Source organism: Musca domestica, unplaced genomic scaffold (assembly GCF_030504385.1).
Source record: "Musca domestica strain aabys unplaced genomic scaffold, Musca_domestica.polishedcontigs.V.1.1 13, whole genome shotgun sequence".
Taxonomy (NCBI): Eukaryota; Metazoa; Arthropoda; class Insecta; order Diptera; family Muscidae; genus Musca; species Musca domestica.
Window position 1 is genome coordinate 469,828 of NW_026712172.1, and position 14,854 is coordinate 484,681.

At 34.5% G+C, this 14,854-nt stretch overlaps 1 long non-coding RNA gene across 6 annotated transcripts in view; it reads right to left on the reverse strand.

The window, feature by feature from the left end:
• The window catches only part of LOC131800781 (uncharacterized), a 32,996-nt gene extending 18,278 nt beyond the window's left edge, over nt 1-14,718 (reverse strand). For 2 of the 6 annotated variants that reach the window (XR_009341543.1, XR_009341538.1), the window contains exons 1-4: nt 14,418-14,712; nt 14,188-14,302; nt 14,058-14,115; nt 13,644-13,750 (exon numbers count right to left, since the gene is read on the reverse strand). This is a non-coding gene — a long non-coding RNA (uncharacterized LOC131800781). Of the gene's footprint in view, nt 1-10,993; nt 11,167-13,643; nt 13,751-13,914; nt 14,116-14,187; nt 14,303-14,417 lie in introns of those variants that run through there. The other 4 variants (XR_009341542.1, XR_009341540.1, XR_009341539.1 and 1 more) reach the window with 4 other exon arrangements.
• Between the last annotated feature and the right edge of the window lie 136 nt (nt 14,719-14,854).

The following is a 14,854-nucleotide window of genomic DNA, read 5'->3' on the forward strand; positions in this document are numbered from 1 at the left end:
CTATAGCGAATCATGCGAATTATCGTACTAACATAAATGGGTTTCTGGTGGAAAATTTTATTTCAAGTTTATTATTTACTTTTTTCCAACAGAAAACACAAAAGTATGTTATAAAATTTCGGCGAAGTCAGATTACATTAAGCTAAAATATTTGCCGCACTTATCAGTTTTTTTATATTTCGACCTCCATTATTTGCACTGCATTAGAATGTGAACGAACAGTAAATGAATCAATTTTATTGCTTGACATGTAACGGCTCTAAAAACGACTTTAGTTCATATTGTCGAATTAATTCATGTCAAAAGCAATGAAAGAACGAAAGCATAAAAATTAATCATTTCATTTCGAACTCTGGTGTCTGCCGATTGGTAGGGTTCAAATTTGGAATATTTTTACGCTTTTCCATTCATATATTGTTAATTACCAATTCGAATTAGGTCTACTTTTTAAATATTAAAATATGTTAGTAGACTGTTTTTCCAATTTGATTAATTTTTTTTAATTGACTCGATTTCTTGAGAACTGAAATTGCAGGCAGTTCACAGTACCGGATGAAGTTTAGTACCGAATTATGTGGTGGCGAAACTGAATAGATGATGTAGAAACAATTGAACACGGTCACACCAAAGTTAAAAGATAATTACTTTTTGAAAATCGTTAGGAAGGAAAAAAAGAGACAACATCTCATTCCAAAAATTCTAAAATTGGGAAATAATTGAGGAAAATATTGCAATGAAATCGGATTTTAACATAATAGTACATTCTATTGACAATCTTCGTAAGGACCTTTAAACAAAAACCAGCAAACAAGTTGAAGATTTTTTTCATACAATTTCGGAATGTTATCTTGGAAAAAAAATCGCGTAAAAATATACCAATAAAAATATGAATGAAAAAAATCTTTTTGACGTGAAATTTTTTCTATTTTTCATATTATATTGAAGAGTAAATTTTTATTGTTTTGAATTCTGAATGAATGATATTAAAATATGATACTAAATGATGGTCTTTCATTTCTAAAATTCGCATATAGCTTCCAACTCCAGGATTTAAACAAACAAAAATGACTGACAAAAATTTATGGGGCTCATTTTGAAACTTAAAATGTACTTAAAATCGGGTTGTACCCTTATATGAGGGTTATGACCCATATAATAACCAGCAAAAGCGATGTAAGGTATCTTGAACGTTAGGATATATATATATATATATATATATATATATATATATATATATATATATATATATATATATATATATATATATATATATATATATATATATATATATATATATATATATATATATATATATATATTATATATATATTATTTTGATGATTTATGCCACATTTTTTCAAGGAATTGTCTGGAAATTAGTATTTGTAGGTCATAACGGGTCCCTGAGCATGTGGCAAAACATTGCATGTATAGGTCCACGTTGTGGTATAGCCCCCATATAAAGGTACCTCCCGATATTCGGTATTTTAGTTTTTTTTTGCCACATTTTTTCACGGATTTGTCTAAAAATTGGTATTTGTGGGTCATAATGGGTTCCAGCTCCGGTGGCGAAACATTGCATGTAAGGGTCCATGTTTTGGTATAGCCCCCATATAACGGTACCTCCCGATATTCGGTAATTTGATGATTTTTGCAACCTATTTTCACGGATTTGTCTGAAAATTGGTATTTGTTGTTCATAATGGGTTCCAGCTCCGATGGCGAAACATTGCATGTAAGGGTCCATGTTTTGGTATAGCCCCCATATAACAGTACCTCCCGATATTCGGTATTTTTATGGTTTTTGCCACATTTTTTCACTGATTTGTCTAAAAATTGGTATTTGTGGGTCATAACGGGTCCTAGTTCGTGTAGCGAAACATTGTAATTATAGGTCCACTTTTTGGTATAGCCCCTATATAACGGTACCTCCCGATATTCGGTAATTTGATGATTTTTGCCACATTTTTTGCCACATTGGTATTTGTTGGTCCAGCTTCGGTGGCGAAATATTGCATGCATGGGTCCATGATTTGATATAGCCCCCATATAACGGTACATCTCGATATTCGGTATTTTGATGGTTTTTGCAACATTTTTTCACTGATTTGTCTAAAAATTGGTATTTGTGGGTCCTAATGTGTAGCGAAACATTGTAATTATGGGTCCACGTTTTGGTGTAGCCCCCATATAACGGTACCTCCCGATATTCGGCATTTTAATGGTTTTTGCCACATTTCTTCTAATGTTTCTTTTACCCTAAGGTGGAGGGTATTAAAAGTTTGGCCCGGCCGAACTTAATGTTTTTTACTTGTTTTTACATACATTTTCTTCAAATTTATCCTCTTCAAACTACATTGCATGCCGTTTAAAGAAAGGATTTTTTGTTTTACTGTTTGAATAGTATTCGTAGGTTTGAAATGGCATACCCTCCATAGAGATGATTTATATCAGTCAATTCTCTTTAAATTTTTTATACTATTCATAGCAAATGTTGAGGTTACTGGGAATGAAGTAGAGCCCCGGACATTTTACACCATTTGACGGCATTGCAATTTTTTAATATGTAAAATGTTCATTATGAAAGCACTTGCAAGAAATGATTTTTGTAAAATTCCATTTTATATTTTTCACTCAAGGCAAATTTTTAAAAGGTTTATTTTCAAACAACAATATAAATTTATAAAACAACATTTTTGTCATAGTCAATAAATTTTCAATGGAATAAATTAAATAACATGGACTTTCAAAAAAAGTTTCTAAGGCATATAAAGAACATATTGCTGATCTGTTTATTTAGTTTTTTTGAACATGTTACATAGGGTGTCTGAAAATGATCGGATTGAATAGCAATTTCAATGCCAATGCCAAAATATTGTATATTGTCGCCATCTCAAATCATTTAAAACAATAGCACACTACACCATTTATCAGAAGATAATACAAAGAAATCAATGCATTGCATTGCTTGTTAACTCTTGATGTCATCTAACATTCACAACCAACTATAGCGAATCATGCGAATTATCGTACTAACATAAATGGGTTTCTGGTGGAAAATTTTATTTCAAGTTTATTATTTACTTTTTTCCAACAGAAAACACAAAAGTATGTTATAAAATTTCGGCGAAGTCAGATTACATTAAGCTAAAATATTTGCCGCACTTATCAGTTTTTTTTATATTTCGACCTCCATTATTTGCACTGCATTAGAATGTGAACGAACAGTAAATGAATCAATTTTATTGCTTGACATGTAACGGCTCTAAAAACGACTTTAGTTCATATTGTCGAATTAATTCATGTCAAAAGCAATGAAAGAACGAAAGCATAAAAATTAATCATTTCATTTCGAACTCTGGTGTCTGCCGATTGGTAGGGTTCAAATTTGGAATATTTTTACGCTTTTCCATTCATATATTGTTAATTACCAATTCGAATTAGGTCTATTTTTTAAATATTAAAATATGTTAGTAGACTGTTTTTCCAATTTGATTAATTTTTTTTAATTGACTCGATTTCTTGAGAACTGAAATTGCAGGCAGTTCACAGTACCGGATGAAGTTTAGTACCGAATTATGTGGTGGCGAAACTGAATAGATGATGTAGAAACAATTGAACACGGTCACACCAAAGTTAAAAGATAATTACTTTTTGAAAATCGTTAGGAAGGAAAAAAAGAGACAACATCTCATTCCAAAAATTCTAAAATTGGGAAATAATTGAGGAAAATATTGCAATGAAATCGGATTTTAACATAATAGTACATTCTATTGACAATCTTCGTAAGGACCTTTAAACAAAAACCAGCAAACAAGTTGAAGATTTTTTTCATACAATTTCGGAATGTTATCTTGGAAAAAAAATCGCGTAAAAATATACCAATAAAAATATGAATGAAAAAAATCTTTTTGACGTGAAATTTTTTCTATTTTTCATATTATATTGAAGAGTAAATTTTTTATTGTTTTGAATTCTGAATGAATGATATCAAAATATGATACTAAATGATGGTCTTTCATTTCTAAAATTCGCATATAGCTTCCAACTCCAGAATTTAAACAAACAAAAATGACTGACAAAAATTTATGGGGCTCATTTTGAAACTTAAAATGTACTTAAAATCGGGTTGTACCCTTATATGAGGGTTATGACCCATATAATAACCAGCAAAAGCGATGTAAGGTATCTTGAACGTTTAGGATATATATATATATATATATATATATATATATATATATATATATATATATATATATATATATATATATATATATATATATATATATATATATATATATATATATATATAATATATATATATATATATATATATATATATATATATATATACTAGCTGACCCGGTGCGCGTTCTTTCTGTCTATTATGCATATTTGTCAAAGCATAATTATTCACAGATATGACTGATATAAGTGTCCACATACTGCTCGGTTAAAATTGTTTTAAAATACCTGTACCCATATTGAAGCCATGGGCTTTAATATTTAAACCGTGGGCTTCAAATGTGTGGATGTCCTATTCAAATCTATTAAAAAGTATATATTAATCTTATCCCCATGTAAGTGATCAAATTAATTTTTTGTATGGTAAATTTACCCTGGCAATCCTGTTGTAATTAGTGCTTTTGAAAAAATTATTAGTTATATGTTTTATTAAATTAATTAATCTGGTAAAAAAGTGTATTAAAGTGTTCAATAGTGATTTTGTAACTCAAAGTGATAATTGGTGTAGTGTTTTAAAATCTTGTTTTATCTTTTAAAGTAATATCAATTTTCAAATTGTGTAGTTGTACATTCTCCTTTTATCCTCTTTCTTTTGTTACATTAGCTAATTAGTTGTTGTAAAATATCGTCTTTTTTTTTGTTTGTCATCTCATAAGAGTTCCCAACATTAAAAAATAATAAAATAAATAAAAAAAAATAGCTACAGATCTAATCTTGAAAAATATAGTTGTAACTTGTGTATTAAAAAAGAAATAATTATAATTAAAATAAATAATAATTAAAATAAAAAATGTCGTGCCCTTTCGAATTGTGTAATATTGATAGCATTGGTTTCAATTATAATGTATTGGTTTTCTCCGAAACTTGGTTAAAAACATCTATATTAAATAGTGAAATTTTATATTCAAAATATCAAATATTTAGAAAAGATCGTGTTTGTAAAAAAGGTGGTGGCGTCCTTATTGCAGTTGATACCAAATATACCACTAATTTAATTGATCTAAATGATTTTCTTGATATAGAATTTGTTGGTATTTCCATCTTCACTTGACATTTATAATCAGCATTTATCAGCAATAAATTTAATCACAGTGGGCCATTTTATGTTTCCCTCTAGAAAACACTTGACTTTAGGAAAAATATTTTTTAAAAAAAATCTGCCCGAAAAATCTTTCAGGAGTGTTTATATATTGAAATTACACCTCATGGGCTTTCCAACGTGCTATTCCATGAGCTTGCACTATTTTTAGTTTTCGCACAGGGGGACTCGTTGATGACTTTTGAAAAATAAGAAAAATCGATTTTTATCTAATTTTCCACGATCGATTTGGCCAAGTAATAGCGTTTTAGAAAGCTCTTGGAACGACCTTTCCTGCAGTACCATTCATATGCGTGCACTATTTTTTATTGCTGCACAGTGGGCCATTTTATGTTTCCCTCTAGAAAACACTTGACTTTAGGAAAAATATTTTAAAAAAAAAATCTGCCCGATTAATCTTTCAGGAGTGTTTATATATTGAAAGTACACTTCATGGGCTTTCCAACGTGCTATTCCATGAGCTTGCACTATTTTTAGTTTTCGCACAGTGGGACTCGTTGATAACTTTTGAAAAATAAGAAAAATCGATTTTTCTCTAATTTTCCACGATCGATTTGGCCAAGTAATAGCGTTTTAGAAAGCTCTTGGAACGAGCTTTCCTGCAGTGCCATTCATATGCGTGCACTATTTTTTATTGCTGCACAGTGGGCCTTTTATGTTTCCCTCTAGAAAACACTTGACTTTAGCAAAAATATTTTTAAAAAAAAATCTGCCCGATTAATCTTTCATGAGTGTTTATATCTCGAAAGTACACCTCATGGGCTTTCCAATGTGCTATTCCATGAGATTGCACTATTTTTAGTTTTCGCACAGTGGGACTCGTTGATAACTTTTGAAAAATAAGAAAAATCGATTTTTCTCTAATTTTCCACGATCGATTTGGCCAAGTAATAGCGTTTTAGAAAGCTCTTGGAACTGCCTTTCCTGCAGTGCCATTCATATGCGTGCACTATTTTTTATTGCTGCACAGTGGGCTATGTAACTTTCTTCCATTAAAAAATAATCGGTATGATGACGAAAGTTTTTTATTGAAACACCTTTAAATTAGTTATTTTATTTTTTTATACTTATAATTATGTTCATTATCAGGTACAAACAAGAATAAATACAAATTTAAAAAAAATTGCATTTTTCTTTCGCATCTTCAAAAATCGTTTTTATTTTCCGCATATCTGTTATACACTGTTATACAACAGAAAGTGCGCCCAGACTGGGTGTTGTCTTCGCTAGTTAAAATCGTTTTTATCTTCACGCACATTTATACAACAGAAAGTGCGCCCAGACTGGGTGTTGTCTTCGCTAGTTAAAATCGTTTTTATCTTCACGCACATGGGTAGCGGTCAAGTATGGAACCGCCGAGGTAGAGGTGCTCAACGTGTACATTCCGCCGTTAAATAGCTGTGCCCCACGTTATATGCCTAATATCAGTTCACTACTAGTAGACAATAACCGTCTGGTGCTAGGGGATTTCAATGCCCATCTTGAATTATGGCATTCCATCCTAGGTAATGACCAGGGAGGCATGGCGCTGGCTGAGCAAATTGATAGCTCCACGTTTTGCACAGTGAATGAGGACGCGCCCACCAGAATAAGAGGAGATTGCCACAGTTCTCCGCACATATCCATCGTGTCCCCAGGTCTGACGAATGACGTAACTTGGCAATCAGTCATTTTTCTAGGCTTTGACCACCTCCCCATTATTATCGCCATCAACAGACCACCCGACTTCATTGACCCTGAACGTCGCACTTTCCTTAATGGGCTCATGGCCATGAATTGATGACACGAGTTGCACAATTCCTCCATCAAGCCATCGAAGAAGAAAAATATTATCTGTTCTTTCTACTCGGTAGTCAAAACTACCTACTTTTTTCGAATCCTTTTCAGATTTTAATTCAACTTTGCCGACTCTATTTCCTCTTATAGTACCAGTAGCCCAAATTCCTTTATGCCGTAAATATAATAACAAATTAAGAGTCGTAAAATAATTATCAAAATATAGTTTATGATTCTTTTCCTCTGGAACAGTTTTTACAAGATGAATTACAATATCAGAACAAAAACCTAGCCCTTCGCCTGATAGTATTGTTCCTTTTCCCTGATATATCTCAAAATCATAAACTATACCCTTTGAACTGCATAGGCAAAATATTTTCATTCCCCATTTGATGGGTTTTTTAGGCATATACTGTCTCAATGAAGTTCTTCCCTTAAAAGGGACCATCATTTCATCCACACAAAGATTTTCATCTTTTGGAATATGATAAGACTTTTTTGTGAACATATTTATTATAGGACGAACCTTAAAGAGCTTGTCGTCTGCTGGTTGGTCTACTGTAAACTTTAAATTATTTCGCAAAGAATGAAATCTATTCTTGCTCATATTTTCTGGGAATGATGGTATTACGGTGCCCATTTCCAATACATATCCAAACGCGGATATCCAATGGTACCAATCAGTATTTCTAGAGCTATAAAATTTATTAGTTCATCCTTTGATAAATTTAGAGACTTTCCACATTTAGCCATTGATGCATGGTTTGTTGAATATACTATTTGTTGAAGGAAGTCTTCTGTAAAGTACTCCGAGAAATACTCGACAGGCGATTTCATATTTTTTTTGGGATATGTTTCAGAAAATGAAGTATCTTGGTTAGCCAAATTATCTTTTTTCCAGCGAAATTGTGCAGCCTTTTTATGTGGAAAACGTGGAGTTTCGGAAATTATTGGACTCTCTTTAACGGTTACCTCTGCTGCAAGACGTTCCTCGATCTCAATAATTCCATCGCCTGCATCGTTATCGTTATCAACATAGATATCTTGTAAGATAATTTCATATGGACCTTCTCTTGAAAGTTCTTCTACTAAAAAGCTGTTATTATTTTCAGAAGCATTGTACAAGTTGCTTATAAGTTCAGATTTTTCCGATTCATCCGAAATATCCGAATCATCAAAATTGGTTAAAATTTTTTCAATTTCAGAATTTTTAAGTCTGTTTGCCATTTTTTATGTTTTAATATTGTATGAGTGCAGAAAAATAACGTCTGTATCGTATCAACATCAAATGCAAAATGATTTGCGTGGATAATGTTTACTACCACAACTCTCGTCTGTATCCATATGGATACATACAATTTTAAAAAATCGGCAGAGCTTTCCTTTGTTTTAAAATCAAAAATTATAAATGGCGAAAGATAAAATAAACGTTGCTCTTTATAACTGTTAAGTTGTAGAAAAAATAATATTGGTATTTATGCATGTATTTTGCAAAATAAAATAACCATTTTTACGAAAAAAAAATACGGAAAAAATTGTTTCTATTAAATTGCTATATTTTTGTCAGTTTTGTTAAGAATAACTACAATTATTTTGAAACTTGTTAAGAAAGCCTCAAATAACAAGTATTTGTATATACTTAGGCCAAAACATCGATTCCGAAATTGCAAGATGAGTTTAAAGTTCAATGTATCCATATGGATACAATGGATCGAAAGGGTTAATAAAGTGTCCCGATTTTGTGTTGAAAAAAAGAAAAGTATTAATGTAACACAACCACACATTGTATCAGAGTACAACAAGAATATGGGAGGAGTAGATAAAATGGATTTTCTTCTTTCGTTGTATAGAATTTCGATTAGAACTGGAAAGTGGACTCTGAAAATATTTGACCACTTTATTGATTTGGTTGTATGTAACTCGTGGTTAGAATATAGAATGGACCACGAGAAAAATAATATGAAAAATCAGCATGTGGACTTACTGTGCTTTCGAAATGATATTGCTGATGGCCTTTCAGCTCGATCAAAGCAGCAGGCAAGTTCTCGTGAGCGTGGACGCCCAACATTATGCCAAAATGAAGAATCTTCAACTAACGCAATGACCCTCAAGAGGAAACGTCAAGCCACACCTTCAAATTCTGTTCGATATGACGGTTATCAGCATTGGCCAGAACACATGACAAATAAAGGTAGATGTAAAGTCGAAGGATGTAAAGGACAAACACGATTTAAATGTCCAAGTGCAATATTTTCCTGTGCATTCCCAATGGATCGAGAAACTGCTTTAAGCAATACCATCATGTGAAGTGAATAATTTTTTCTTTTCAGATTATACTTTATATATTAAATATGGATTAATAATTTATTTTGTGTTATTTTATTGTAATGATATGAATTATATTTTTACTTGTTTTAGTTTCTACATAAAGCAAAATTTGCTCTTAATCAAAAAATTACTTTTGTATTTTAAAACTACTAATAAAAATAAAATTTCAATAATTAAATAAAATAACATACCAGCATTTTTATTTACCACTCAGTACTTTTGTATCCATATGGATACATTCTGAAAAACACATTTAGGATTAAAATTTTTAAAATGTAAGTATTGATTGTTATTTACACAGCAAATAATAGTAGAAATCCAAAAAATTCGATTTTTTTAGCAACCCAGTAAAAACTTGTAGCGAAAGGGTTAATTTGTTATTATATTTACGGCATAAAGGAATTTGGGCTACTGGTACTATAAGAGGAAATAGAGTCGGCAAAGTTGAATTAAAATCTGAAAAGGATTCGAAAAAAGTAGGTAGTTTTGACTACCGAGTAGAAAGAACAGATAATATTTTTCTTCTTCGATGGCTTGATGGAGGAATTGTGCAACTCGTGTCATCAATTCATGGCCATGAGCCCATTAATAAAGTGTCCCGATTTTGTGTTGAAAAAAAGAAAAGTATTAATGTAACACAACCACACATTGTATCAGAGTACAACAAGAATATGGGAGGAGTAGATAAAATGGATTTTCTTCTTTCGTTGTATAGAATTTCGATTAGAACTGGAAAGTGGACTCTGAAAATATTTGACCACTTTATTGATTTGGTTGTATGTAACTCGTGGTTAGAATATAGAATGGACCACGAGAAAAATAATATGAAAAATCAGCATGTGGACTTACTGTGCTTTCGAAATGATATTGCTGATGGCCTTTTAGCTCGATCAAAGCAGCAGGCAAGTTCTCGTGAGCGTGGACGCCCAACATTATGCCAAAATGAAGAATCTTCAACTAACGCAATGACCCTCAAGAGGAAACGTCAAGCCACACCTTCAAATTCTGTTCGATATGACGGTTATCAGCATTGGCCAGAACACATGACAAATAAAGGTAGATGTAAAGTCGAAGGATGTAAAGGACAAACACGATTTAAATGTCCAAGTGCAATATTTTCCTGTGCATTCCCAATGGATCGAGAAACTGCTTTAAGCAATACCATCATGTGAAGTGAATAATTTTTTCTTTTCAGATTATACTTTATATATTAAATATGGATTAATAATTTATTTTGTGTTATTTTATTGTAATGATATGAATTATATTTTTACTTGTTTTAGTTTCTACATAAAGCAAAATTTGCTCTTAATCAAAAAATTACTTTTGTATTTTAAAACTACTAATAAAAATAAAATTTCAATAATTAAATAAAATAACATACCAGCATTTTTATTTACCACTCAGTACTTTTGTATCCATATGGATACATTCTGAAAAACACATTTAGGATTAAAATTTTTAAAATGTAAGTATTGATTGTTATTTACACAGCAAATAATAGTAGAAATCCAAAAAATTCGATTTTTTTAGCAACCCAGTAAAAACTTGTAGCGAAAGGGTTAACCATGGGAAAGCCAATTGGCAAGAATTCAGAGAGTATACCAATCGCCGCTTCAGAGAACTGCCCAACCCATCTGATGTTCAGGTAGCAGATAGGTGTTTCCGGGACATCATCAAAGCTGCAGCCGCTCGCTATATACCTGCTGGTCGAATACCTGAAATAAGACCAAATTTCCCAGCAGAGGCAGCGGGATTAGCAAACGAGCGAGATGAGCTTCGCCGTACTAACCCTAATAACCCCAGAGTCAGGGAACTTACTCTGGAGGTATACAGGTTAGTAGGTGTGCATAAGCGGATAAAGTGGTTAGAACATCTGAAGCATTGCAACATCAGTACCAGAACGAGTAAATTGTGGGCAACGGTTAAGTCGCTCCCGAACCCTGGGAAATAGGACGATCGGACATCTGTCTCATTCAACGGCGTAGAAGTGACAGATCCGAAGAGGTGCCCGTGTTATTTTAACCGGCAGTTTGTAGAGCACCCCGAGAGTGACAGGGCGAAGAGAAGGATCCTACGCCGTATACGATCCCTTCCAGCCGAGGAGGTACCACCACAATTTACGTTGGCAGATGTTGCACAGGTCATCAGAAGCGCAAAGTCATCCAAAACGCTTGGTCCTGACGGGATCTCAATGGTGATGTTGAAGCAACTGGATGAACCAGGAGTTGAGTATCTTAAAAAGCTTCTCTATCTGTCGTTAGCCACCCTGGTAGTTCCCGATGCCTGGAAAATGGACAGGGTGGTCCCGCTACTGAAGCCAGGCAAGGATGCCAGCAAAAGTGATTCATACAGGCCGATATCACTTTTGTCACCAGTAGCAAATACGCTTGAAGCTTTAGTCCTCTCCAGCATAAGAGAGTGTTTCCCAGTAGCCGATCATCAACACGTATTCCGAAAATTGCACAGCAAAACAACAGCTTTACACGCCATTTCCACACATGTCAGCAGAGGTCTCAACCAGAACAGGCCGTGCGATAGAACAGTTATGGTGGCACTTGATTTATCAAAAGCCTTTGATACAGTCAATCATGCCACACTGTTCGAGGACATTGAGCGCACCACCCTCCGGCCTAGTTTGAAATGTTGGATAGTAAACTACGTGTGTAGACGCCAGTCGTACGTGGAATTCAGAAACAAGAAGTCGAGCATCCGTAGAGTTAAACAGGGAGTTCCCCAAGGTGGGGTGATATCTCCGGAACTGTTTAACCTCTACCTTTCTGACATTCCACGCCCTCCAGACGGCATAGAGATTATAACGTACGCAGATGATTGTACGCTCGTGGCGTCCGGACCCATTATTGATGACATTTGCGATCGGTTAAACGCTTACCTTGTTGATCTTATCGCCTTTTTCACTGCGAGGAATATGAAGATATCCGCCACTAAGTCGACGGCCACACTTTTCACTACATGGACTGCGGAGATGGGGCTATCCTTGAATGTGCAGGTCGATGGTGCTATTATTCCGACCACCAACTACCCCAAGGTATTAGGGGTCACATTCGATAGCCTCTTTAAGTCGTCCGCGCATACCACAGCTATCTGCGACAAGTTTAGAAGTAGGGACAAGGTCCTTAAGTCTCTGGCCGGCAGTACTTGGGGAGCTGATAAGAAAACCTTGTTGACCTCTTACAACGCGATAGGCCGGTCTGTGATAAACTATGCGGCTCCAGTGTGGTCCGCCAACGCCAGTGGTACTTAGAACCGCAACAGCGTGCCTTCTCATGACACCTGTCGATCACCTACATGAGAAGGCGAAGGTCTTACCGGTGCGACAGCATAACAAAATGCTGTCAATGCAATACCTGCTTGGGTGTTATAGACAAAGCCATCCAAATCACCATCTTGTGGATAGGCAACCTCCGCCCAGGCACGTTAGGAAAGACCTTCATGATCTAGAGAAAGAGGTACAGAGGGATAAGAGAGAGCCTCTAGATCAACAGGCCTATCAAGCGGGACTGAATAGTATTCACTCTAATGCGGTCCCAGAAGCCATTCCAGGATATAGAGTGAATACTGTGCTTGGAGACCATCCCCCTCCCGTCGCAGCTGAAGAACGAGAGCTGCCCCGACAAATTCGAGTAGTTTTGGCTCAATTACGATCCGGATGGTGCAGCCGCCTAAATTCCTACTGGGCACAGCATGTGGCACAGGCCCACATGACACGCTGCACCTATTTCGCTGCCCAGCCAAGCCTACTCACCTAACTCCAGTCTCGTTATGGACACAACCCATACAGGTTGCATCCTTTTTGAGGCTGGACTTATAGCCAGAACCTGATTGAATTGAATCAGAAAATGGAAACCGAACGAACACAGATGTATGAGCTGCTACAACAACAACTAGTGTTTTTATGATAGTGTCTCAAATACGACGGACTTCATAAATCTTGTAAAGTTTAACAAAGTCAACTCTGAGAGTGCCTTTTTTCTCTATTTCAGCGCATGAAATAAACCCAAACCAATTCATAAAACATTTTGTTGTTGTTGTTTATAAGAGATATTCCCTGTAAATCTTTTTTGGGCGTATGTGGAATACATCATTGAGCAATCCAATTCCATACTACAGTCTCACACCTCAATTTGTTTTTCTTGTCCGTCCGTTCACTTATCATAATAAAAAAAAAACTCACGCAACGAATTTTTGATCCCTTCCAATCGCTAGAAGATGATGTTGTTTCCCACAGGTGTGCCATTTAATTGATATGTGTCAAAGTATCGGGCTGTGCTCCCAGGTATCCTAAGGTACATATAAAGGTAGAATTAGTAAGAAGCAAATAATAGTATAAAAGAAATAAAAAAACGTTCAAATGACAAGCACAAAATTTTAACGAATCGGTTTTCGGACGTCAGTTTTTAATTAAAAAGTAAATATTCTCTAAAATTGAATTTACTAGCAATTACCTTTATGCTTATGTTCTAGGCATAAATACTGGGTATCATTTCACGATACCGAACAAATTCGTCTGTTCGTGCAACAACAACAATCAATATCTGAAGGTTGGTGTCCACAAGGGGAATATGTGTAGCACTCCATTTTTAATTACCTTGTAATTTGCTTAGCTGCCAACAACTTTTATGTCAAAATGTCACCCCATTAGTAACCTGAAATAGTAAAGACGATATTAAACATAAATTTTTAATAGTCACCATAGAACAAAAACAAATTGTACTTACCTGCTTAATCCACCCCAATTTACTGGCGTGCTCGACCACCACTCAGGAAAATGATAACAACCGCACATACATATTTGGATGTGTGTGTACACATTGAGACACCGTATTTTGTGCGCTAGCACAAACCCACAATCGACCAACAAGTTAGTTTCATTAATGAAATTTTGAGACATGTAAAGAAAATTTTCAGATTAAAATGTGTACGAATAAATAATTTTACAACTGCTTACCTCTGTCCTGTCCACTAAAGAAATGTCCGTGATTCTAGCTGGTAGCATGCATTTCCTTAAGGTTGGCATATCCCGATTTAAATACAGCTTTATTTCAGTCATCACTGAGAGATTTTTCAAAATACTATTCCATAGGTCATGCACATCATCATTTCCAGCGTTTGCCTTGGAAATGTTGAAGTTTGTTGCATGTGACCCAGAAATGTTTAAATTTTAATAAATTTATTACCAGCACCTTTGTGTATAGTTGCTGTCTTCCTTGGTCGGCGAAAAAATGAGAGAGCCGGATATGCGAAGTGGCCGGGTCATGCACAGAATTTCAGCGTTGCCACCCATCACTGTAAGTGGAGCGAAGAATGCAACTATGTAGGGTGTATGGATATGTAGGTGCGGTTCAAAGGAAAAACGAATAAACTGATGAAAAATCCGCGAAAAAT